We start from the raw sequence: 27,368 nt of genomic DNA on the forward strand, positions 1-27,368 counted from the left end.
GCAAAGACAGTCACAAAAGGAGAGTATGAACTGCATCTGTCCCCTAACAATGTCAATACTGAGTGAACAGTATTTTTTTAAATTTTAGGAAATACTGCCCCCAAATTAAGGAGTTGATCCCATTTACAATAGCACCCAAAACCATAGATACCTAGGAATAAACCTAACCAAAGAGGCAAAGAATCTGTACTCAGAAAACTACAAAGAACTCATGAAATTGAGTAAGAAATTAAGGAAGACACAAAGAAATGGAAAAATGTTCTATGCTCACAGATCAGAAGAACAAATATTGTGAAAATGTCTATGCTACATAAAGCAATCTACATATTTAATGCAATCCCTATCAAAATACCATCAATTTTTTTCAAAGAAATGGAACAAATAATCCTAAATTTTATATGGAACCAGAAAAGACCCTGAATAGCCAAAGGAATGTTGAAAAAGAAAAACAAAGTTGGCAGCATCACAACTGCAGACTTCAAGCTCTGTTACAAAGCTGTAATCATCAAGACAGTATGGTGCTGGCACAAAAACAGACACAGAGATTCATGGAACAGAATAGAGAGCCCAGAAATGGACCTTCAACTCTATGGTCAACTGATCTTTGACAAAGCAGGAAAGAATGTCCAGTGGAAAAAAGACAGTCTCTTCAACAAATGGTGCTGGGAAAATGGGACAGCCACATGCAGAAGAATGAAACTGGACCATTTCCTTACACCACATGCAAAAATAGACTCCAAATAGATGAAAGACCTCGATGTGAGACAGGAATCCATCAAAATCCTAGAAGAGAACATAGACAGCAACCCCTTTGACCTCAGCTGCAGCAACTTCTTTCTAGAAATATCACCAAAAGCAAGGGAAGCAAGGGCAAAAATGAACTATTGGGACTTCATCAAGATCAAAAGCTTTTGCACAGCAAAGGAAACAGTCAACAAAACCAAAAGACAACTGACAGAATGGGAGAAGATATTTGCAAATGACATATCAGATAAAGGGCCAGTATCCAAAATCAATAAAGAACTCATCAAACTCAACACCCAAGGAACAAATAATACAATGAAGAAATGGGCAGAAGACATGAACAGACATTTCTGCAAAGAAGACATCCGAATGCACAATAGACACATGAAAAAGTGTTCAACATCACTTGGAATCAGGGAAATACAAATAAAAACCACAGTGAGATACCACCCCACACCAGTTAGAATGGCTAAAATTAATGAGTCAGGAAATGACAGATGCTGGCAAGGATGCAGAGAAAGGGGAACCCTCCCACACTGTTGGTGGGAATGTAAGCTGGTGCAGCCATTCTGGAAAAACAGTATGGAGGTTCCTCCAAAAGTTGAAAATAGAGCTACCCTATGACCCAGAAATCACACTATTTTCCCTAAAGATACAAATGTAGTTATCTGAAGAGGCACATACACCCAAATGTTTATAGCAGCAATGTCCACAATAGCCAAACTATGGAAAGAGCCTAGATGTTCATCAACAGATGAATGGATAAAGGTGTGGTATATATATATACAATGGAATACTATGCAGCCATCAAAAAACCCTGAAATCTTGCCATTTGCAACGACATGGATGGAACTAGAGGGTATTATGCTGAGTGAAATAGGTCAATCAGAGAAAGACAATTATCATATGATCTCTCTGATATAAAGACTTTGAGAGACAGGGTGGAGGGTTGGGGGGTAGGGAAGGGAAAAACTGAAACAAGATGTGATCGGGAAGGAGACAAACCATCAGAGACTCTTAATCTCACGAAACAAACTGAGGTGGGAGGATAGGGTTAGGGTAGCTGGGTTATGGACATTGGGGAGGGTATCTGCTACGGTGAATGCTGTGAAATGTGTAAGCCTGATGATTCACAGGCCTCTACCCCTGGAGCAAATAATACATTATATATTAATTTAAAAAAGAGGGGTGCCTGGGTGGCTCAGTGGGTTAAGCCTCTGCCTTTGGCTCAGGTCATGATCTCAGGGTCCCGGGATCGAGCTCTGCATTGGGCTCTCTGCTCAGCAAGGAGCCTGCTTCTCCACCCCTCCTCTGCCTACTTGGGATCTCTGTCAATAAATAAATATAATCTTTAAAAAATAAAAAATGTTTAAAAAGGAAAGAAAGAAAATACTGCCCCCAAAATGCTCTGTAAACATTGAGGCCACTGACATTCTCTTCACTCATTCATTCATTCATTCACTCCCTCAAGAAGCATTTGTTGAGCTTTGGGTTCCATTGCCACCCAACCCATCTGAACGTAGTAGAGAACATAGTGTTGTTTAGGAAGAATAAGGGAAGTTGGGTAGATAATGAGCAGTCTGTGCCACATAACTCTGCAATTCTTTTAAGGAATTTTCTTTAGTTCCAGTTGGGAAATAGTCAAAGTGCACTAAACACCACTGGTGTCAGGGAGGGAACAAGACCCAGTGTTAGACCAGGCTCTCTCTACCAAAAACTTGAATCTTTAATGCAGCAACTACACCTGATACCTGCTGAAATAATTCTTCTCCACCGGCCATCCTGAAGAGTTGGCCTCAACCTTTCTCTAGTCCCAAACTTCTCCATGTTGGCTGCTTCTGCTCCTCCATTAACTTTTTTACCATCCAGAGGAGAAGGGAGCTGGAAATAGAAATAAAGATGTGAGGGGCACCTGGGTGGTTCAGTGGGTTAAAGCCTCTGCCTTTGGCTCAGGTCATGATGCCAGAGTCCTGGGATGGAGCCCCGCATCTGGCTCTCTGCTCAGCAGGGAGCCTGCTTCCCCCTCTCTCTCTACCTGCCTCTCTGCCTACTTGTGATCTCTGTCAAAAAATAAATAAAATCTTAAAAAAAAAAGAAAGAAAGAAAGATGTGATATACAGGGGCGCCTGGGTGGCTCAGTGGGTTAAGCCGCTGCCTTCGGCTCGGGTCATGATCTCAGGGTTCTGGGATCGAGTCCCATATCGGGCTCTCTGCTCAGCAGGGAGCCTGCTTCCCTCTCTCTCTCTCTCTGCCTGCCTCTCCATCTGCTTGTGATATCTCTCTGTCATATAAATAAATAAAATCTTTAAAAAAAAAAAAAAAAGAAAGATGTGATATACAAATAAATATGTTTATATAACTTGCATACCTGTGTTTGTGGCCTATACATCGAAATTTTGATGGCTTTACCCATTCTATTCCTTCTAACTAAAAGCCCCAAACTCTTTCACTGTTCCCTTTGCTTACTTCTGGAAGTAGGTTTCAAATCATCTGAGAGGGGCACCTCAGCGGCTCATTTGGTAAAGCCTTTGCCTAAGGTCACAATCTCAGAACCTTGAGATGGGGCAACATGGGGTTCCTCGCTCAGTGGAAAGTCTGCTTGTCTCTGTGCCCCTTCCCTCTGCTAGTGCACTCTCTCTTTCTCTCACTCAAATAAATAAAATCTTTAAAAATAAATAAAATTAAATAATCTGAGAACAATTCATGAATCTTTCCTATGCACACACACAATTAATCCCTCTTACCTCTGTGTCCCCTAGTAGATGGTCTGTATACCTGCCTTTCTTTAAAGGAAAAGGAAACACCAAGCTGTAATTCATCCTTCCACATGAAGACTCCCAGAGTGCCTGGGGTGTTGCAGATGCTCAGTAAAAAAGTACAGAAAAGTGTTTCCATTCAGTCAAGTGACTCTGAGAAATACCACTCTGCACATTAGCAGAATGGTGAACTTTCCCTAGTATTCCCCTGTTTTGGAAAGACAGAAATGTCCAGATATCATAGAAAACAAAATCCAACACTGAACATATCATACCCACAGAAGAATGTACAAAACAATTCCTTTCTTTAGACCCCAAATTCCTGTTGTCATTTGTATTAGTCAAAACTCTTTTAGTAGCAAGAGATAGAAACCCACTCAAACTGAGCACAGCATAGTAGTATGCAGTACAGACTGCTGTTAAAAAAAATCTCAAACAATGAGTTAAAAAAGAAGAATGTTTATTTCTCATGTAATAATCTTATGGAACCCAGGAACACAGCTTCCTTCAATAAGATTACTCACCCATCCTTACCACATGGCTTCCATTTCATGAACCAAGATGGTTGCCCCTGCCTCCTCCCAGTATCTACATTCTACCTAAGGGGAAGAGAAGAGGGGGAGGAGGAGAGCATGTTCCTTTCCATAGTCTGAAAACTATGGCCCGCAGGCCAACCACCTGTTTCTGTAAATGAAGTTTTACTGGAACACAGTCACACCCATTCATTCACATATGATTTATGACCACTTTCACACTACAAAGCAAGGTTGTGTAGTTGCAGCAGAGACTGGATGACCCACAGGGCCTAAACCACTTACCATGGGGATAGTCACAAAAAATGATGCCCACTCGCATTCTATTATTACACAGAGGGTCACACAAGGAAAAGCTGGGTGAAGGTGAGAGGGGCAAATGAGCAGTCCTGCACAGTCTGAGATCAGACAGGGACACTCTCTACTATTTTCCCAACTCTCTGCAAATCCCAAACTCAAATTAAAAATAAAAGATTTTTCGGGGCACCTGGCTGGCTCAGTTAGAAGAACATGTGACTCCTGATCTCAGGGTTATGAGTTTGAGACCCACATTGGGTATAGAGATTACTTAAAAATAAAATCTTAGGGGTGCCTGGGTGGTTCAGTGGGTTAAAGACTCTGCCTTCGGCTTGGGTCATGGTCTCAGGGTCTTGGGATTAAGCCCCACATCGGGCTCTCTGTTTGGCGGAGAGCCTGCTTCCCCCACCCCCCACGCCTGCTTCTCTGCCTACTTGTGATCTCTGTCTGTCAAATAAATAAATAAAGTCTTAAAAAAAAAAGATTTTCTTTTTTTTTTTTAAGACTTTATTTATTTATTTGACAGAGAGAGATCACAAGTAGGCAGAGAGGCAGGCAGAGAGAGAGAGGAGGAAGCAGGCTCCCTGCTGAGCATAGAGCCCGATGTGGGACTCGATCCCAGGACCCTGAGATCATGACCTGAGCTGAAGGCAGCCGCTTAACCCACTGAGCCACCCAGGTGCCCAAGAAAAGAAAATCTTAAAACAAACAAATAAATAAAAGATTTTTCAAAAGATGTTATTAAATGAAACACAGAGTTGGAGGTCATTGGGACACATAGAACAGAGGATCTATACCCAAAATATATACAAAAATACAAATTAATGAGAAAAAGACAACACTGTAGAAAAACAAACAGAAGAATTTCACCAGGCACTTGCAGAAGAATTATTCAAATGGCCATAAGGATGAAAAGCATGCAATATAATTAATAATTAGGGAAATGCATATTAAAACCACAAGAAGATGCCACTATACACTAACCAATTGGCAAAATTTTCAATCTTACAATACCAACTGTTGGTGAATATGTGGATCAAGGGGAACTCTCATTTCCTGCTATCATTTGGTATAACCACTTAAGAATAACAGTTTGGGGCACCTGGGTGGCTCAGTGGGTTAAAGCCTCTACCTTTGGCTTGGGTCATGATCCCGGGGTCCTGGAATCGAGCCCCTCATTGAGCTCTCTGTTCAGCAGGGGGTCTTCTTCCTCCTCTCTCTCTGCCTGCCTCTCTGCCTACTTGTGATCTCTGTCTGTCAAATTAATAAATAAAATCTTTAAAAAAAAGAATAACAGTTTGGGGGCACCTGGGTGGCTCAGTTGGTTAAGCAACTGCCTTCAGCTCAGTTCATGATCCCGGAGTACCAGGATGAAGTCCTGCATCGGGCTCCCAGCTCCACAGGGAGTACATCGGGCTCCCAACTCCATGGAGAGTCTGCTTCTCTCATGCTCTCTCTCACTGTCTCTCTCTCTCAAATACATAAATAAAATCTTTAAAAAAAAAAAAAGAATGACAGTTTGGTATCATCTACTAAAGATATGCATACCAAATGGTCTAGCAATTCCACTTCCAGATATATATGCTAGAGAAATGTGAGCACATGTGCCCCAGATACATAGACAAAAATATTCATAGAGCTTTGTTCATAATGACAAAAATTGAAAACATCCTATGTGGTCATCTATCAAGAGGTGAAAAGTAAAGTATTTGCAAGTAAAGTATTTGCAAATACTACATGGATGAAACAACATCAGGAGGAATGGCAAAGTAAGGACCGTTAAAATCCGTCTCCTTCATAAATACAAGGAGGACTCTGGAAAAAATAGTCAAAATCAATGTTTTGAAATTGAGGAATGAGATGTCCCATCTTCTTGGAATCTAGAAGGCCACCTACACATGTAGGATCTTACAAAATCACCTAAGGAGACTCTAAGCTCTCACTTCTGGCTGCTCATGAGGCTTTGTGGAAACAGTAAGTGAAGGATAAGGGGAACTTACAAACTGCTTTCATGAGCACTGAAGGTACGTCTGACATGCACACAGAGCCTCTCCACATAGGTTGGAGATGTAATCATTCCATGTATTTAATGAAATCTCTATTTATTTTGTTTAAGATTTTATTTATTTATTTGACAGACAGCGATTACAAGTAGGCAGAGAGGCAGGCAGAGAGGAGGAAGCCGACTCCCTGCTGAGCAGAGAGCCTGATGCGGGGCTTGATCCCAGGACACTGGGATCATGACCTGAGCCAAAGGCAGAGGCTTTAACCCACTGAGCCACCCAGGCACCCCATAATGAAATCTCTATTTAATCATTAGCTAACCAGTATGCTAACTGATCAGAAACTTCACTGGCCACGGGTCACCTAGGTGGCTCAGTCACTGGGTATCTGCCTTCCAGTCGGGTCATGATCCCTGGGTCCTGGGATTGAGTCCTGCATCAGGCTCCCTGCTGGGCGGGAAGCCTGCTTCTCCCCCTCCCACTTGTGTTCTCTCTCCTGCTGTTTCTCTCTCTTCAAATAAATAAGATCTTTTAAAAAAGAGAGAGAGACTCTCTGCCTGCCTCTCTGCCTACTTGTGATCCCTGTCTCTGCCATATAAATAAATAAAATCTTTTAAAAGAGAGAGAGAAAGAAACTTCACTGGCCACACATGACAAAAAACACAGACTTCACAGATTTAATTCATGAAAGTCACCAAACAAACTGCAACTACAACAACAAACAGCAAAACCAAGTCCTGGGAGGAAGGGATCTGAACTCCAGAGTTGTCACATTCGATTTCTTCAAATGTCCAGTTTTCCAGAAACATTATGAGGCTATGAGGCAGGCAAAGAAATAAGAAAGTATTATCCGTACATGGGAGCATAATAAAGAGAAACTGTAGCTAAGGGAATCAAACATTTGACTTACTAGACATAGACTGTGAATCAGTTATTTTCAATATATTGAAAAAACTAAAGCAAAGTATTAGAACAGGACAAATTCAAAACAATCCACACCTAAACACATCATAATCAAGCAGACAAAAGGTAAACACAAAAAGAGAATCTTGAAAGCAGCAAGAGAGAGATGACCTACCATATACAAGGACTCCTTGATAAGCTAGACAGCAGACTTCTCATCCGAAACCATGGAGGCCAGGAAGCAGTGGGACGCCCTCAAAAGGCTAAAAAGAAAAACACTGTCAACCAGAAATTCATATGAACAAAATAGCCTTCAAAAATGAAAACCATGGGTGTAGGACTGACTCCCAGCATGACATGAGGAGCTCCACTGACCTCTGTCGTAAAACTGGTGAAGACTATAAAAACACAACTATTTAAAGCCTCTGGAAATGGCCACAAAGGCAAAGGACAAATGAAAAAAATACCTACTCAACAAAATCTATGAAAACTCAGTAAGGAAAGCAAGAGTCTGAGGTAGTTGAACCAAGACTGCTACCTCCCACCACCATCAGCAAGGCAGAGACCCAACACCAGGCCACTGCAGCCAGCCAAGAACAAAGGGCACCCTCTCCATCCAGCTCCCAGTCAGAGGGTTTTCCTTCAGGAGGGGTAGGGCAGCATTTCTCAGTTTGCACATGGTACCTGGTATTCAGTTAAGACCTGGAGGGGGCATTACTATTTTCCTCACAGAAATAAGAAAGGATTATAAAGGAATAATATAACTATTTCTATACAAACAAAATATATAACCTAAATAAAATAAATAAATTCCTCGAAAAGACACAAATTACTAAAACTGACTCAAGATGACATAGACAATCCAGGGAATCCAGGAGTGCTTCAGTGGTTCAGTTGATTGAGCCTCCAACTCTTGGTATAGTCTCAGGTCATAATATCAGGGTCATGAGATGGAGCCCCACATCAGGCTCTGCACTGGGTCCACATGGAGGCCGATTAAGATTCTCACCCTTCCTCTTCTCCTCCCCTCAATGGTGCACACATGCTCGCTCGCTCTCTCTAAAATAAATAAAAACTTAAAAAAAAAGGTGAAATAGACAATCTGAATAGACCTATATAAGTTTTTTAATTGGACTTAAAAAACTACCCATAATGAAAAGCCCAGGAGAGAAGACTTCACTGGTGAATTCTACCAAACACTAAAGAAGAATACTGATTTTTCACAAACTCATCTCAAAAATGGAAGAGGAAGGAACACGTTGCAACCCATTTTATGAAGCCAGGGTTACCCTAACAACAAAACTAGACAAATACATCACAAGAGAAGAAAACTACAGACCACTATATTTTATGAATATGGCTGAAAGTGTTCTCTGCAACGTATTAGCAAACAAAAGCAACCAACATGTAAAAAGAATTATACACCATGATCAAATGGGCTTTTTCCCAATAATAAAAGTTTGGCATGGAGCACTATATCAAAAAAATGTACATAAAAAAAATGATGTACTGTGTGGTGACTAACATATAAAAAATAAGGGACGCCTGGGTGGCTCAGTTGGTTGAGCAGCTGCCTTCCGCTCAGGTCGTGATCCCTGCGTCCTGGGATCGAGTCCCACATCGGGCTCCTTGCTCCGCAGGGACCCTGCTTCTCCCTCTGACTTTGCCTGCCGCTCTGTCTGCCTGTGCTCGCTCTCGCTCGCTCTCTGACAAATAAATAAAATCTTAAAAAATAAATAAATAAATAAAAATAAAAATAAGAACATAAGAAGCATGGGACGCCTGGGTGGCTCAGTTGGTTAAGCAGCTGCCTTTGGCTCAGGTCATGATCCCAGCGTCCTGGGATTGAGTCCCACATCGGGCTCCTTGCTCCACGGGGAGTCTGCTTCTCCCTCTGACTCTGCCTTCCACTCTGTCTGCCTGTGCTTGCTCTCGCTCTCCCTCTGAAAAATAAATAAATAAAATCTTTAAAAAAAAAAAAAGAACATAAGAAGCAAAAATAAATAAATGCTGATAACCTTAAAAAATGAAAGTTTAGTTTAATATCCAAAAATCAAAGTATGAAATGATAGAATAAAAATGAGAGAGGGGCACCTGGGTGGCTCAGTGGGTTAAGCCTCTTCCTTCGGCTCAGGTCATGAGCTCAGGGTCCTGGGATGGAGCCCCACATCGGGCTCTCTGCTCATCAGGGAGCCTGCTTCCCCCTCTCTCTCTGCCTACTTGTGACTGCTCTCTATCTCTCAAAAAAATAAATAAAATATTAAAAATTTCACCTGGAGACCAAGCCATTCTCCATCACCACCACAATCAAGGTAATGCCCTCCAACTCATTCAGTGCCACTTTGCAGAACAGCCCATTCTCCTTGGTTGGTATCCTGACTGCCAACTACATGTTTCTTTTAAGAAGCCAGAGCCTGATGATCATCTCCTTCTTGCCCATGACCAGTGCATCTCCAACGGCACAGCAGCAGCAGACGGTGACTTCAGCTACTTCTTCATGGCCTATGTGGTCATCCTATTGACCATCTTATTTCCTGGTCCTGTCCAGGCTAGAGTTCTGCCACTACCACAAGCAGGTGGACCAGAGCAAGTGGATCACACATAGGTAGAGAAGATGAGATATTCAGCCCTCAGCCTACAGCCCACCTCCAAGATCCCTCTGCTCATTCTCAGAAACACCATAGTCCTTGTTCCCATCCATCTGCTTTGCCATCCTTGGTACAGATGAGGTGTCCCCAACCAGATCCACCAAGGCTAGGCCCAGTGTTGAGGGCACCTGCACTAAAGATAATTATTTTATTCCTGTGTCCTATTCCTTGACTTTTTTTCTTAAGATTTTATTTATTTATTTGAGAGAAACAGAGATAGCAACAGAGATAGTGAGAGAGAGCAGGAGTGGGGAGGAGAGGGAGGATGCAGGCTCCCTCCTGAGCAGAGAAGCTGACTTCAGGTTCAAGTCCAGGACCCTGAGATCATGACCTGAGCCTCCTATATGCCCCCTATTCCTTGACTTTTCACATCTCTGACGAACTGGGCCACAACCTCATGGCTATGTGCAACTGGCCAGGGAGGGCCAGCTTAGTGCTGGCTGGACTGGTGTTCCTTTCACGGGCCTTGCTGTGTATGCACAATGTGTATGCACATTGTGATGCACACCTACCTGGGACCTTCCAGCACACAGAGTAAAAGAGCACAGGGGGGAGTTTCTGGGATGTTGGCAACTTTCTCTTTCTTTCTTTTTTTTTCAAAATAATGTTTTTATTATATAAAAATGTAAAAATCCAGCAAAACCAGAAATACCGGATATATTTTCCTGGGCTTTCACATTTGTTGATTTTTATTCGCAATCTCTTTTTCAGCACAATTTACAACCTCAACCCCATTTGCAGTTTGATTATACAAGTGCTAAGTGGCAGAAAGGTCTAGAATAAATACATCAAAAAAAGAGGCCAAGCCGTGAAACTACGTTGCATGCAACAGGTCTCTATGAGGGTGGGGGAAAGTGTCTAGGAAATAAAATGGAGTAAGACAAAGCAATTGGAAGGTTTTAGCTAAAGTTCTTTCAATCATCTTTGTCTTTTGCTCCATGTTTAAGGATGCGCGTGAATTCGATATAATAGAAATTTCCCTTTTTGTCGATAGGCGCTTCTCTGTACAGCTCATCCACCTCCTCGTCTGTAAACCGATCTCCCATGGTTGTCAGCAGCTCTCTCAGGTAATCTTCCTGGATGGTGCCAGTTGCTTCTTCATCAAAGCATGGAAAAGGGTTTCTGATGACATCTTCTGGATCTGTGCCATTTAACTTCTCACCAAACATCATGAGGAACATGGTAAAATTTATGGGCCCTAGAGCCTCATTCATCATGGCCTCAAGGTATGCATCAGTTGGATTCTTCCCTAGAGAAGCAAGCATATCATGCAAATCATCCTTGTCAATGAAACCATCTCTGTTCTGATCAATCATGTTGAAGGCCTCTTTGAACTCTTGAATCTGTGACTGGTCAAACATGGCGAATACGTTGGATGTTGTGCACTGGGGGTGCTTCTTGGTGGTCTTGGTCTTTGCCTTTTTGCTCGACATGGTGGCTGTTTAATTCACCGCCAGACACGAGAACCCGGGCTGCGACGAGGTGCGACAGCGACGATGGCTGGGCTGCGGCGCGACAGTGGCGGCCAACTTTCTCTTTCTTAACTTAGGTAGCGGTCACATAGACATTCATCTTACAGTAATTTACTAAATTGGACATTTATGTTTTATGCACTTTTTATATATGATTCACAGTAAGAAAAATTTTTTGCATTAAAAAAAGTCTGCATTGGGGCACCTGGGTGGCTCAGTGGTTTGGGCTGCTGCCTTCGGCTCGGGTCATGATCTCAGGGTCCTGGGATCGAGCCCCACATCGGGCTCTCTGCTCTGCAGGAAGCCTGCTTCCCTCTCTCTCTCTCTCTCTGCCTGCCTCTCTGCCTACTTGTGATCTCTGTCTGTCAAATAAATAAATAAAATCTTTAAAAAAAAAAGTCTGCATGATGTACGCATGATGCATACATCACTGTATGGGCATGGCACACCTTACCCATACAAACTTCAGGTCTACCTGTGTGTGGACTACTTACGATATGCACTACATTAACACTGGTTTGTTGAAGCTGCAATAGAAGAGTATTCTGTTATTTGCAGCCACATACATCATAATTATATGTGATCAATATGACCTTGGCATTCATTGTGTAACAACACTGCTTTATTCTTTTTAAGAGCTGCATAGGAGCACCTGGGTGGCCCAGTCAGTTAAGTATAAGATTCTTGATTTTGGCTCAAGTCATGACCTGAGGGTGATGAGATTGAGCCACACATCAGGCTCTGCGTGCTCAGTGGAGAGTCTGCTTGACATTCCCTCCCTCCCACCCTCTCCACCCTGCACACTCTGTCTCTACCTGTCTAAAAATTTTAAAAGAGCTATTAGTACTATGTCACATATTTTTAAAAGATTTTATTTACTTATTTGTTAGAGAGAGAGAGTGCAAGCACAGGCAGACAGAGTGGTAGGCAGAGGGAGAGGGAGAAGCAGGCTCCTTGCCAAGCAAGGAGCCCGATGTGGGACTCAATCCCAGGATGCTGGGATCATGACCTGAGCAAAAGGCAGCCGTTTAACCAACTGAGCCACCCAGGCATCCCTGCTATTTTTAAAAAATATTTTATTTATTTATCTGAGAGAGAGTTTGTTCAGGAGTGGAGGGAGGGGCAGAGGAAGAGGGAGGAGCAGACTCCCCCCTGAGCAACGTGGAGCTTGATTATAGGATCCTGAGATCATGACCTGAGCCCAAGCCAAATGCTTAAACGACTGAGCCACCCAGGCTCCCCAATGTGTTATATTTTTTAAACCAGACCAGTTCCCTATTGATTAACAATTAGATTTTTTCCAGGTTTTCACTATTCAAGCAATGCTGGATTGTTATCTGTCCACATGTCTGTGCACGTTTGGAACACACCTGTAAAATAATTTCCTAAGCCTTTAAGTGGTTGATCAAATGATTCATTGAAAGAATTAACTCTATGTTAACAGACATTGCGTGGCTTCTAAGGAGGGTGTAAAAATGTAGATTCCCTCCACCAGTAGGTATCACAGTGCCCAGTTACCCCAGCCTTGCCAACACAGGGTCCCATTAAAAACCGCACCAAATGACAGTGTAGGGCACCAAAATTCTCTCAAAATTATCTGGCTAAGTGGCTGGGATAGGGATTCCTACTACCCCAGTTTTATAGGGGGTAATGAAACACTGCGAAGGATAAGGGGCCTACTTTTTCAACTTCAGCCTCCTAAGGCTGGATTAACACCTTCTAAGAGTAGACAAAGTAACAACTAAACGAGTCATAGTGATTATTATTACTACCATCCTGACTTCCACTCCGCAAATTGGAAGCCTTTTTTTTTTTTTCTTCACTTCTGGAGCAGACAAGACAAAAATATTGTTCTATCCTCTCTCGCCTCTTCCTTCTGGTACAGTCCCTCTCTACCTCCCACCGTCTTCTCCTCCCTCCCAGACAAGCTTGTCCTTAGAAGCCTCCCTTTTCTGTCACAAGACTACAAGAACTATAATAATGGGTCCCTGTTTCTTTACCGTCTTTTCATCACATACTCCAACAAGGTCCTGTTACCAGAGAGTACTTAGAGCGGTTAAGGTCAGTCCCACCCCAATCCACCCGGGCACTGCTACCAGCTACTTCTCGAACTCGGTCAAATTACTTTTGCTTTCTCTCACTGTCCTCATATGCAAAATGGTAATGCTGATACTACCTTCCTCACAAAGTTGTCATCTAAGTGAAGATAGCAAGTGGTTGTTGATACTATGTTATTTCTGCTGTCAATGGAGAACCTGATATCAATTAAAAACCCCGGAGACTCGACACTCACTCTTCACAACAACCCCACAGATTAGATACTGTTACCCCATTTTGCAAACACAGAGCGGGGACTGCCTAATCCTGTTTCTGTCAGGGCCTCGCAGATTGAGCAAGGGGGACGAACGTTCCCTCATCTGGAAAAAGTATGTCTCACACGGTCGTGGTGTATTAAAACATCACACAAGAACCCTGAAGGAACGTGGATACGTCCCCCCCGAATTCCCCACGCCGCGCCGCGCCACGTCACGCACGTCACGTCACGTCACGTCAGCCCCCATTCCCCCCCACCCCACCCCCGATCGCCCAACGCGCAGGCTCAGACTCCACGCCCGCCTTGCCCCAGCTCGGCGTAGACGGCGCGGCCAGGCTACGTCAAGGCCCCGCCTGAGTGGACCCGGAAACAGAATCCCCAACAGGTCAAAGCTGGAATCACTGCTAGGGCACCAGCGCCAGGGGGCGCGAGAGTCGCCTATGTTGGCTAGTGCCTTCGCTGTCACGTCAGCGGGCCAGTCCGGAAATGGAGTGGTTCGCCGTACAAGATGGCTGCTTCCTTTGTAGTTGTACGGAACGCAGAGTTTTTCCCGTTTCTGGAAACGCGGTGATCTGAGAGCAAGGACTGCAGCGCAGGCTTCTCGTAGAAGATGGCTGCCGCGGAGTTTCAAAGTGTCTCTCTTGACGGGGTAAGCGACCAAAGGTCGAGGATGGCGGCTCCCATTGCGGAAGCGGAGACTGCCGGAAAAATGGATGCGTGCGTGCGTGCGTGGGGCGGGATGGGATTCGGCCCCGCCCCCGCCGCAGGTCAGAAGGGCCTTGTACGCAGGGTCTTTGTGTGCAGGTGGAGTGTGCGGGGGAGGGTCATTTCCGTGGCTTTGTCGCTCATGCTGTTCTTGGGAGTTAGTTTTGGCTTAATGGTCTCTCTTTGTTTCGCGTTAAGGGATTTTTTCCTCCCAACGGCTAAGAAAGGAGGGCAAAACGGGGATTCCTAGTGACCTCAAACTGACTCGGGTAGACAAAGACAACTTTTTCCTCTTTTAAGCCATGAAACCAGAGAGTAATTGGGTGTAATTAAATAGAGCCCATTTTTTTCCCAAAGGAATAACTTGCTATTGCTAGAGAGAGCAAAACAGCAGTTTACAAGTTCCAAGGTATATTACGTGAAAAAAAGCAAAGCCCAGAACAATGTGTATGGTTATAATGTTGTATTTTGTTTTGTTTCGTTTTGAGATCCATATGAGTAGTCCTGAGGCTCCTGGATGGCTCAGTAGGTGGAGGGTGAGAGTCTTCATCTCAGGGTCGTGAGTTCAGGCCCTACTTGGGTGTGGAGATTACTCAAAAATAAAATCTGGATTTCACAGACCTGTACCTCTGGGGAAAATAATACATTATATGTTAATAAAAATAAGTAACCAAAATAAAATCTTGGAAAACAAAACCAGGAGGACCCACATGGCTACAGAGACAAACGAGCTTCTGAATATGCTACCCCAAAAGTTTGCCTGCCACTTTGACACGTGGATTTTTTTTTTAAGATTCTATTTATTTATTTGACAGAGATCACAAGTGGGCAGAGAGGCAGGCAGAGAGAGAGGAGGAAGCAGGCTCCTCGCTCCTTGTTGAGCAGAGAGCCCGATGTGGGGCTTCATCCCAGGATCCTGAGATCATGACCTGGGCCTCCCAGGCACCCCAGACATGTGGATTGTTTTGAGCTGAAATCAGTCCAAACCTAGCAGACTCTGGAAAAATTTTTACCTTTCCTTCAACTGCCTGAAAGAATTGGCCCAGAAAGAGAATTATTACCAGGGTTAGATTTTCATCTCAAGGACTTTCTTGCATGGCAGGGCAAACATCTGCTTTCATCTTCCTTTTTTTTTTTTTTTTTTTTAATTTTATTTATTTATTTTACAGAGAGAGATCACAAATAGACAGAGAGGCAGGCAGAGAGAGAGAGGGAAGCAGGCTCTCTGCTCAGCAGGGAGCCTGATGTGGGACTTGATCCCAGGACCTTGAGATCATGACCTGAGCCGAAGGCAGCAGCTTAACCCACTGAGCCACCCAGGCGCCCTTATCTTCCTTTGAATTGCCCTTCTCCCCTTTGAAGTCCCAAACCCTTATCCCATTCCTTAGCTCAGAAATGGCATATAAGCCTCAACTGCCTGAGTGTTTTTGGGTTTCACCTTTTTATGGGGCTTCTGTATATGCAAAATTAACTTTTTTACCCCTATTAATGTGTTTTATGTTGATTTAATTATTAGAGAACCTAGGAGGATGGAAGGAAATTTTTTCTGCCCTTGACACTTGCCTAGGCATAAAGTATCTCCACAGAGAAACTGGTAACAGTAATTTCCTGGTCTAACAAAAGCAATAGGCATGAAAAGGTGAAGAACAGGAATAGGAAGAAAGATAAGTTCATAATTATTTAAATATATGATTTAATCACACGAAGTTCCTTTATAAGGTTATCATATTATTAAAGGACAGTAGCAAAAAATGTGGCATTTTTCAGCTGTAACCGTGAATTTAATGAAGATCCATGAGATTCAGTTTGTGGAGATAAAATTTTTAAGGTCAACACTATAGTACTTCTGTATGGTGACTAACATAACATAATTTTTAAAAATACAATAGTACTTGCTGCAACAGCTCTATTCTATATTCATGTGACTACCTGAGCCCTCTTGAAAGCTAGTTATATGGAGGAGGGGAGGTTGTTGCTTTTTTGATTTGGGTTTTTATTGTTTGTTTGGAGGTCTTTTGTTTTTGTCTGTTTTTTGAGAAGAGGAGGGGCAATAAGAGGTGTGGCCTGGCAAACAGAAGACACTTAAAACCTATTTGTTGAATGAATGAATGAATGCTTTTCTACTATAGACATATATTCTTAGTGGCATCTTCTGGTATATCTTTCTGTTTTTAGGTTTGGTATGGGAAATAATGGCAGCACTGAACTAGCATTCAAACCAAGTTCTGCCTTAAAAATCATCCAGAAATGTGTTTCCAATGCTCAAAAAATAAAGGAGAAGCAGTTCCAGAATTAGCATTGATCTTGGGACCATCTATTTCAATGTGAAAGAAGTATCAGTCCTCTGTCCTGAAATAATTGACCATTTCCTGAGCCTTTGCCAGTGTGCCTCTGGACAAATGGGCCCCTTTACACATAATACTCGGGGATATTAGAAGTATTAAATATGGCAACGTAATCAGAGTTTCACCAAGTTCCCAACCTGTACTAAATGCTCAATAAATATTAGCAATTACTGGAGTACCAGGGTGGCTCAGTGTGTTAAGCCTCTGCCTTCCGCTCAGGTCATGATCTCAAAGTCCTGGGATCAAGTCTTACATTAGGCTCTCTGCTTGGCGGGGAGCCTGCTTCCCCCTCTCTCTCTGCCTCCCTCTCTGCCTACTTGTGATCACTCTCTCTCTCTGTCAAATAAATAAATAAAATATTTAAAAAATATATTAGCAGTTACTATTTCATGGCAACCCCGAGTTGCTTACAGTGCATTTTTGCTCCCAACCTACCTATCCCATGCTCTCCTGGTTTTCCACATGTGGCTATCCCAGAAGTATCTCGGACTCAGCATTTTCAAAGCATGACAGTTCTCTCCTCCTTCCTTATCCAGAACCCAGACACAGTGCACATGGCTATTTGTCTCTGGTACATGTAACAAGCAAATGAGGGCTTGCTTTCTCTCTTTTGTACAAAAAGTTAAGATTTAGACAAATGTGGCTACCCCATGGCGCCAATAGGACCCACACTCCTTCTGTGTTTTGACAGGAAACCCATAGTACCTTAGCCAAATAGAGATTTCCTTTTTCTCATGGACTGAGAAGTTCTGAGAAATACAGTCAACCCATGAAAGCATCAGAGGCTGCAGCTACCTTTATAGTTTGGGTCAGTTTCTCTTATCCTGTGTGTTTGGTCTTCAGAGGTTTGTATCCTCCGTCACAGTCACAAACATGTTTTGGCCAAGGTGTTGAATGGGAAGGGAAAATGGCAACAATATTTCTTTTTTTTTTTTTTTTAAGATTTTATTTATTTATTTATTTGTCAGAGAGAGAGAGAGAGAGAATGCACAAGTAGGGGGAGCAGCCGGCAGAGGGAGAAGCAGTCTCCCTGATGTGGGACCCGATCATGACCTGAGGCAAAGGCAGACGCTTAACTGACTGAGCCACCCAGGCACCCAGTTGGTCTTTCTTTTATGAACTCTTCAGGAAGTTTCACTCACCAATTGCCACTTCCACCTCATTGCCTAGAACCATGTCACCCGGCCACCTCTAGCTGCATGGAATGCTGGAAAATATGGTTCTTTAACTGGGCATGTTGCTCTGAACAAATCAAGGTTGTAAGAACAAAGAAGAGAGTGTAGATGTGAACAATAAAAAATAACTGTCACAGCAAAGCTTCATTGAGGAATGTGAATCATGCTTCCTAACTGCATGATTTCTCAGCACCTGTAAAATCCCAGGGAGAGATAATGTATTCATCCACAGATAAAGCTCTTTTTGCCGTGGTTGTGTCTTAGGAATACCGTTTTACTGCACATGTTTCAGGAAGCACAGAACAAGCACAATCATTCTCTCTAATACTTTCAGAGAAAAATTTTATCTGACTCCACAGTGGATTCGTTAAGGTGTTTATGTTACTGCAATGTAATAAGAATGACAGATTTAATGACTTTCATGAAAATTGCATCATTATTCTTTCCATTTCCCCATCCAAAAAGCTTCTTTCTCTTTTTTCTCTTTCACAGTACTTCTTTTTCTTCCCTGAATTCTTTCCACTGAATCTTCACCCTTAACATTTTTTATGTTATTTATTTACTTATCGAGAGAGAGTAAGAGTGAGAGAATGAGAGAGCACAAGCTGGGAGAGCGGCAGAGGGAGTGACAGAGGGAGAGGGAGAGTGCCCAGGACTCTGGGATCATGATCTTAATCAAAGGCAGACACCTAACCAAGTGAACCATCCAGGCGCCTCTCCACTTAACATTTATAAGTATTTTCTTCTAGTGTTTTTTTGCATGCGTGGGTATATGTAGTTTTATAAATAGTTGAGATAATATGCTTCTATGCAGGAGGAAGAATGATGTTTTGGATTTTTTTTTCCCCTTTCCATTCCCCATTCTAAGACTGGAAATACACAGAGATTAATATAAGAGGGAACTTGTGGGTCACTGTGGGAGGCTCTGTTGGTTGATATTCCTCCCTTCTCCTGGCTGACGCACAGTGGTAGAAAGCTCAGAGTTAAGAAATAGATACAGCTACTATGACAGAGATGCAAAATAATAGTTACTTTATTAAGATGAAAAAGTGTTGGAGTACCTGGGGGGCTCAGCTGATTGTGTGTCTGCCTTTGACTCAGGTCATGATCCCAGGGTTCTGGGATCAACCCTTGTACCTGTACTGGATTCCCTGTTCATCAGGGAGCCTGGTTCTCCCTCTCTCTCTGCCTGGCATTCCCCCTACTTGAATGTACTCTCTTTCTCTTTCTCTCACTCTCTATCTCAAAGAAATAAATAAAATCTTTTTAAAAAGATGAAAATGTGGGGGCGCCTGGGTGGCTCAGTGGGTTAAGCCGCTGCCTTCAGCTCAGGTCATGATCTCAGGGTCCTGGGATCGAGCCCCGCATCGGGCTCTCTGCTCAGCAGGGAGCCTGCTTCCCTCTCTCTCTCTGCCTGCCTCTCTATCTACCTGTGATCAATCTCTGTCGAATAAATAAATAAAATCTTAAAAAAAAAAGATGAAAATGTGTCTCCACATAAAAGTCCAATCTTGGCTCGGGTGGCCCAAGCAAGATGGGTCAGAGTAGTGGTGGTCATGGTCCTGGAGGTAGCAAGAAGGATGACAAGGAAACAAAAAAGAAATATGAACCTTGTGTACCAACTAGAGTTGGGAAAAGAAGGCAACAAAGGGATCAGATACTTGTCAGCAAACTGCCATTGATAACCCTCACATTCAGTGCCAGTTAAAATTATTAAAGTTAGCGGAGGAAGAATTCATGAGAAATTAGGAATAAATGAAGCTTTTAGGAGAAAAGCAAGGAGGAAAGATCAAAGGTGAATGATCTGAGGGCAGCCAGTTCCTACACAATGTTGGTAGGAGCCTTGGAAGAGGTCAGTGATGATCAAAGACATGCCATTGTGTCTACATCTGTGCGCTGAGAACACCACATCAGCATTTTTCATTCATAGACAACAGTCTGCTGGAACCCAGCTGCTCAGCCCTGCTCAACCACAAGGTACATGCTGTGATGGGGTGACGTGGATCCCGTGGTCACAGCGACAAAGGTGAAAAGTCCCTCCAGGAGATCTGTGCTGTTATTGGGGAGTCGGACTACCAAATAGGGAAATCGAGGAATCTGTGGCTTTCCTCTTGCTCATTCAGAATACTATAAAAAAAAAAACAGGTATAAAGCCTTAAGGAAGTCATTCTGTATGGTCCACTTGGCACAGGTAAAATCTTACTAGCCAAAGCAATAGCAAACCAAACCTCAACCACTTTCTTGAGCATAGCTGGCTCTGAATGACTCAGAAGTACCTAGGTGACTGGCCCAGACTTTCACAGGAATTGTTTCAAGATGCTGAAGAACATGTATCATTCATCATTTTTATTGATGAAATTGATGCTATTGGAACAAAAGAATATTACTCAGATTCTGGGGTGAGAGAGAAATTCAGCCAACAATACTAGAGCTGTGGAAGCAGTTGAATAGATTTAATTCAAGGGAAGACATGCGCGTTATCGTGGCCACAAACCAAGTAAAAAATTGCCATCAGGCACTTAACAGATCAGACCACACTGACAGGGAGAGCAAGGTCCCCCTGCCCAGTGAAAGGACTAAGAAGGATGATTCATGCAAGCAGGATAATGGTGGCTGCTGCTGATGTAACCATAGGTGACTTGAACATGGCTAAAGCTGACCTCCCTGGTGTTGACAACAAGGCCATCTGTACAGAAGCTAGTCTGATGGCCTCAAGAGAATGTAGAATGAAAGTAAGAAATGGAGACTTCAAAGAAAAATATCTAAAAATTTTGGGGAGGGTTATTTTAGAAAAATTGTGTTTATTTGATAGAAGTCACAGCAAGAGAGGGAACACAAGCAGGGAGAGTGGGAGAGGCAGAAGCAGGCTTCGTGCTGAGTGGGGAGCCTGATGTGGGGATTGATCCCAGGACCCTGGGATCATGACCTGAGCTGAGGGCAGACGCTTAATGACTGAGCCAACCAGGTGCCCCTAAAAGTGTTTTTATGAAAAACAAGAAGGTACCCTTGAGTGGCTCTGTCTTTAGTGAACCACAGTTGCCTTCAAAGAAATGGGTAGGATTGTCTCAGCCCCTCAGAGAGATATGAGTGGGGAGGCGCCCAAAGGAATACATATTCCAGTTGATCTTTCTTAGCAAAACATGCTATGTATCTTTAAAAATGTTTTTTAGGTACACCTGGGTGGCTCAGTGGGTTAAGCCTCTGCCTTCGGCTCTGGACATGATCTCGGGGTCCTGGAATCGAGCCCCACATTAAGCTCTCTGCTCAGTGGGGAGCCTGCTTCCCCCTCTCTTTCTGCCTGCCTCTCTGCCTCCTTGTGCTCTCTCTGTCAAATAAATAAAGTCTTTTAAAAAATGTTTTTTACTCAAGTATAGTTAATGTGTGTGTTGTATTAGTTTCAGTACTATGATACATGATTCAGTAATTCTGTACATTACTCAGTGCTCATCATATTATGTGTACTCAATCCTCTTTACCCATCATCCTTTGTATCTTTTATTTATTTATTTTTAAAGATTTTATTTATTTATTTGACAGAGAGAAATCACAAGTGGACGGAGAGGCAGGCAGAGAGAGAGAGGGAAGCAGGCTCCCTGCCAAGCAGAGAGCCCGATGCGGGACTCGATCCCAGGACCCTGAGATCATGACCTGAGCCGAAGGCAGCGGCTTAACCCACTGAGCCACCCAGGCGCCCCCCTTTGTATCTTTTAGAACATGGTATGTAGGATGCCTTCAGGCTGCTTTCATCTTTTGGTTATAAACAATGCTCTCTTTCAAATAAAGTGTGCTCTTTCTCAAAAAAAGAAAAATGCGGGACGCCTGGGTGGCTCAGTTGGTTAAGCAGCTGCCTTCGGCTCAGGTCATGATCCCAGCATCCTGGGATCGAGTCCCACATCGGGCTCCTTGCTCCGCAGGGAGCCTGCTTCTCCCTCTGACTCTGCCTTCCACCTGTCTGCCTGTGCTTGCTCTCGTTCGCTCTCTCTCTGACAAATAAATAAATAAAATCTTTTAAAAAAAAAAAAAAAGAAAAATGCAAGATTTTCAACAGCTTTTTTTTGAAGGTTTTATTTATTTATTTGAGCGACAGAGAGACAGAGAATATGTGGGGGGAAGGGACAGAGGGAGAGAGAGAGAAGCAGACTCCCCGCTGAGCAAGCAGCCTGATGTGAGGCTCAATCCCAGGACCCAGAGATTACAACCTGAACAGAAGGCAGATGCGCAACTGACAAGCCACCTAGATGCCCCTTTTAACAGCTTTGATTCAAGAAATCAGTAGGTACCTAGGTTCCATCTGACTTGTAGCTTTGTCATCTCCAAGGAGTTGTCATCATCTAAATAGTCTAATACCGGTTGCCACCGCATCCAACTCTAGCCAGGCTTAAGTAGGGAGAGAGAAAAGGAGGTATACTCCTTATTTTTAAGAATATGACCTAGAAGTTTTTCACCCATTGCCCACCACTAAGTGCCTTTATTCTGAGCATCTATGTATTCAAATAAAAATTTGAGGATTCTGTTATAGTAAGAGGGAGGCCAAGATCTTTGTTCCCCTAAAGTCTATATTCTTTTGGGGGAACACGAAGAAGAAACAAATAACATGTTAGGCAATGACAAATGCTAATAAGAAAACAAAAGCAGGTAGTGGGATAGAAATGAAGATGGCACTTTAGATAAGTGCTCAGGAAAGACCTCCTTGAGAAGGGGATGAATAATCAAAGATAAGAAGGAAGTGTGCTCCTGGAAGAAGGAATAGCAAATATAAATGCTTTGAGGTGGGAATGTGCTTGGCATATTTGAGAAACAGCATGGTGTGGGCTGTGTTCCTAGAATTTGTTGAAATCAGAAAAGTGTTAACCAAATCACAGAGAACCCTGCAGGCTAGGATTTTTTTTTTTTAAGATTTTACTTATTTATTTATCTGAGAGAGTGACTGAGAAAGCACAAGCAGGGAGAGAGGCACAGGGAGAAGTAGGAATAGGCTCCCTGCTGAACAGGGAGCCCTATGCAGGACCCTGGGATCAGGACCTCAGCTGAAGGCAGACACTTACCTGATTGAGCAACCCAGGTGCCCCGGGTTGATATTTTTTGAAGATCACTATATTAACAAGTTATAAAATCTACATTCTGTGGATCAAAGATGTAAGATGTAAGACTATATATAAAACGCTTAGGAGAAAACAAAGCCCAACATCTTTTTGACAGTGGACTCAGCCATGATTTTGTGGATATAAAACAAAAGGTGTAGGCAATAAATTGGACTTCATCAAAATTTAAACATAGAATTACTATATGATTCAACAATTCCACTTATGAGTATATTGCCAAAGAATTAAATACAAGTATTCAAACAGTTTTTGTACACCAGTGTTCATACCAGTATTATTTACAAAAGCCAAAAGTGGCCCAAATGATTGACCCAAATGTGCATCACTGAATGAATGGATAAACAAAATTTAGTATATTCATATAATGTTATAGAATATTACTTATCCTTAAAAAGGAAGGAAATTCTAACACATGCTAAAACACTGATGAAACTTGAGGGAAGTACACTAAACAAAATAAGCCAAAAGGATGAAAGAACAAACACTGCATGTGTTGGGAGGAAGAAACTACCTTCCACCATTCTAGGTTCTTTGGCCGGTAAGTTGATATAAAACAGATTAACAAGAAAGAAACATTTACTCACATACATAGAGAAAGTCCTTCAGAACATGAGACCCAAAGACAAGCCCATCAGTTGAGGATTTTATGCCATCCTGAACTAAGTAATGGGATAGGGGCCTGGGGCTTCAAAGGGAAGGAAGGTCACAGGACAATAAGAAGAAAAAATGTCTGGTCATTAGACGCTTGCCCTGCCCTACAGATAGGACTTTCAAATAAAAATTTATCTCTGGTAATAGCTCTCTTTATGGACCAGGTCCCCTATTTAAATCCTTTTAGGTGATTTGGGAGAAATAAAAGTTTTTCTTGAATCTGCCTTCAACTCAAAATAACCCACCAGCCAAAATGGCATATTTCACAGTCTGCCCCTCCCCCCAGTCCCACCTTGGAAATTTCCCCAAGAAGTTTCACAATCCTGAAATGAATTGGTAGATTGCTCCATCTCACTGAACCACTCTTAATACTGAGAATAGGTCAGTTCAGTTAAACAGTTCTATCTCTCAGTTCAGGAGGTGGTGATTCAGGTGGACTCCCAAAGTTAGGGCTGTGTTACAAGAGGCATTTCTATGGAAACAAAAGAAAAACAATGATTAATGATTGGAATAGATTATAAACCCAGTCTCTGAGTTCTGAAGGCAGTGAGACAGGACGATTTCTAGAGGCCTGGCTCAAAATATCTTCAGGCAGAGGCAATCTGACAGATTTTTCTGGGTTGTACTTTGAATGTCACTGGTGATCATACTGAGGGGTCACATTGCAACAGGCCTGATTGTCCATACGTGAGCTGTTGTGGTGATTTCTCTGAAGTTCATATCAGGTTGTCCAACTTTAGCTTGCATGGCTTCAGAATATTGGCAGTTTTAGTTCTCAAGGATTTCATATCAGAAGGGTAGGAGGAAAGCTGGAAACATTCTTTTGGAGAATTTAGTTAAATATTAAAGGAAACTAGAAAAAGTCAGGATCCAGTTTACAGGTAGAAAACAAATTCTCAAAGAGAATTAACAGTACTAGAATTTGATATCCACAAAGGTGTATTAATGAAACATAATTTTTCTCTCTACAATGACCCCCATTTTTATCAAAGATAACCACAGCAAGACTAATGCATCTGCAAACCAAGTCTAATTTCAATCTGCTTGGCCTGATCATATACATAAGTGCATCAAGAATAGTGATTGACCTTGTAGGCTCTTTTAAATCTACTTTGCTGGAACTTTTCATAAGGAATCTTGGATTGAACTTTCCTTTTTCTATTTTTTTATTATGTTATGTTAGTCACCATACTGTACATCATTAGTTCCTGATGTAGTGTTCAGAGTGATGGAGCCAGAGAGCACAAGTAGGGGAATGGCAGAGGGAACGGGAGAATCAGGCTCCCCACTGAGCAAGGAACCTGATGTGGGGCTGGATCCAGGCCCCTGGGATCATGACCTGAGCTGAAGACAGACACCCAACTGACTGAGCCACTCAGGCATCCCTCAGATTGAACTTTTAAAAGCTCCTCTATGTTAACAAGCCATATTAAGGACTAGCATCATGTTGTGGTTGCAGTACCTATAGATTTGGGTGAATTCCTCTTTTTTTGAGATTTTCAGAATATCCTAAAAGTCCTGCACCTGCCAGGATGTGACCTTCTTTATTCACCTGGTAAGCCTCCTGGGAACCCTGTAAGCAAGGTACCAGCCAATTTTTATTGGCTCCATAAAGTCAGTGTTAGTCCTTTAAAGCTGTCTGGTCATGGGGGCACCTAGCTGGCTCAGACAGAGAGAGGAGCATCTGACTCTTGATCTCAGGGTCGTGAGTTCAAGCCCCACATTTGGCGTAGAGATCACTTAAAAAAAAAAAAAAAAGACTTTAAAGAAACGTTGTCTGGTCATATCAGAGTCTATGTACACCTCTCTCAAATGTGACATTCCAGTCAAAGCCTTGGTAATATAATCTATATTTCCAATTGTGTCCTGTTACAAGGAGAACAAATTCTTATTGACCTTATGCAAATAATTCTGTTGCCATGAAAATAAGAATGCTCACTCACTAGGAGTTACCAAATTCTAGACAGATCAGCTAGGGAGAAAAGTTGTTCCATCTTTGTTTACAAAGATATATCTTACCAAGTTGTTGATAACTTGAGAGAAAAGAGAAAAAGGTTTCCTTAAATCTCAAGAAACAAAAATCCATAAAATGTTCCCCAAAAGTCATAAAAATTTTAATCATTCATTTCCAAATAATTTTTTTGCTTTAACCAATTCTACTTTATTTAATTTTTTAAAATCACAAATTCCTTTTTTAAATTATTTTTTAATTTAAATTCAATTAACATACAATGTATTATTTGTTTCAGGGGTACAGGTCTATGATTCAACAGTTGTATATAATACACAGTGCTCATTACAACACATGCCCTCCCCAATATCCATTACCCCATTATCCCATCCCCCCCCACCCTCCCCTCCAGCAAACCTAAGTTTATTTCTTGAGGTTAAAAGTCTCTTATGGTTTGTCTCCCTCTCTGGTTTCATCTTGTTTCATTTTTTTCCTCTATCCCCCATGATCCTCTGCCTTGTTTCTTAAATTCCAAATATCAGTGAGATCATATGATAATTGTCTGTCTCTGACTGATTTATTTCACTTTAGTTCCACCTACTTTGTTGCAAAGGGTGAGATTTCATTTTTTGATGACTGTGTAATATTTGGGGTGTGTGTGTGTGTGTGTGTGTGTGTACCACATCTTCTTTATCCATTCATCTGTTGATGGACATCTAGGTTCTTTCCATAGTTTGGCTATTATGGACATTGCTGCTATGAACATTGGGGTGCGGGTGACCCTTCGGATCACTACATTTGTATCTTTAGGGTAAATACCCAGTAGAGCGATTGCTGGGCCATAGGGTAGCTCTATTTTCAACTTTTTGAGGGACCTCCATGCTGTTTTCCAGAGTGGGCTACACCAGCTTGCATTCCCATCATTCCAAATAATTAATACTTGTTCTACCTGAATCCAGTTTTTCATTGGCTCTGGAAATTCTTACCCAGCACAGTTTTTTGGTATGTTTTGTTTTGTTTTGGTAAAGGTTGTATTGTATTGTATTGTATTGTATTGTATTGTATTTTACCTTATTTTAAAGTAGGCTCCACACCCAGCTTGGAGCTTTAACTCACAAGGCTGGGAACAAGAGTTACATGACCTACCCTCTCTCTCTCTCTCAAATAAATACATTTTCTAAAAATTAAAAAAATATTTTTTTAAGGGGCACACAGGTGGCTCAGGTGGTTAAGTGTCTGCCTTCGTCTCAGGTCATGATCCTAGGGTCATGAGATCGAGTCCCACCTTGGGCTCCCTGCTCAGTGGAGAATCTGGTTCTCCCTCTCCCTCTATCCCTCCCCCTGCTTGCGTTCTCTCTCTCTCTCAAAAAATGTTTTTAAAGATTTCTTAAAATTAAGAGAAAACTACTGACTGAGCCAGCCAGAGGCCCCCATTACCCAGCCCAGTTTTATAGTCTCAAGTTATCAGAAACCTGAACTTGTCAAGGGTTCTTCCCTTAAATCTCCTTGAAGAAGTGCTTTTTCAAGAATACTCTGCAGGACATCAGAGTAAAACAACTATCTGTAAATGACAAAAGCATTTTAAATGCCCATATTGTTAAAGATCTGATGAGCGTTCATTATTGTGGAATTAACACATAAGTGTGGTTATTTGTATGACATAAAATATTTTAAGGTAGTAACTAGAATTATTGTTTGTTTAAAGATTTATTTATTTATTTGTCAGAGAGAGAGAGAGAGCAAAAGCAGGCAGAGTGGTGGAGAGAGCA

The 27,368-nt window shown here is 42.3% G+C and overlaps 1 protein-coding gene, 1 long non-coding RNA gene and 1 pseudogene across 3 annotated transcripts in view; 2 read left to right on the plus strand and 1 right to left on the minus strand.

Moving 5' to 3' along the window:
* LOC309872844 overlaps positions 1-27,368 on the plus strand; it is an 802,828-nt gene that overhangs the window by 115,151 nt on the left and 660,309 nt on the right. The window lies entirely within an intron of this gene.
* LOC309872809 (myosin regulatory light chain 12B pseudogene) lies at positions 10,465-11,415 on the minus strand (annotated as a pseudogene). Its single transcript has one exon. The product of its transcript is annotated as a myosin regulatory light chain 12B pseudogene (transcript).
* RAB7A (RAB7A, member RAS oncogene family) overlaps positions 14,158-27,368 on the plus strand; it is a 114,718-nt gene continuing 101,507 nt past the window's right edge. Inside the window, exon 1 of the mRNA XM_082747706.1 lies at positions 14,158-14,319. The gene's annotated coding sequence lies outside the window, so the exon portion shown is untranslated. The remainder of the gene's footprint in view (positions 14,320-27,368) is intronic.

This window comes from Mustela nivalis, assembly GCF_964662115.1.
Source record: "Mustela nivalis genome assembly, chromosome: 1".
Taxonomy (NCBI): Eukaryota; Metazoa; Chordata; class Mammalia; order Carnivora; family Mustelidae; genus Mustela; species Mustela nivalis.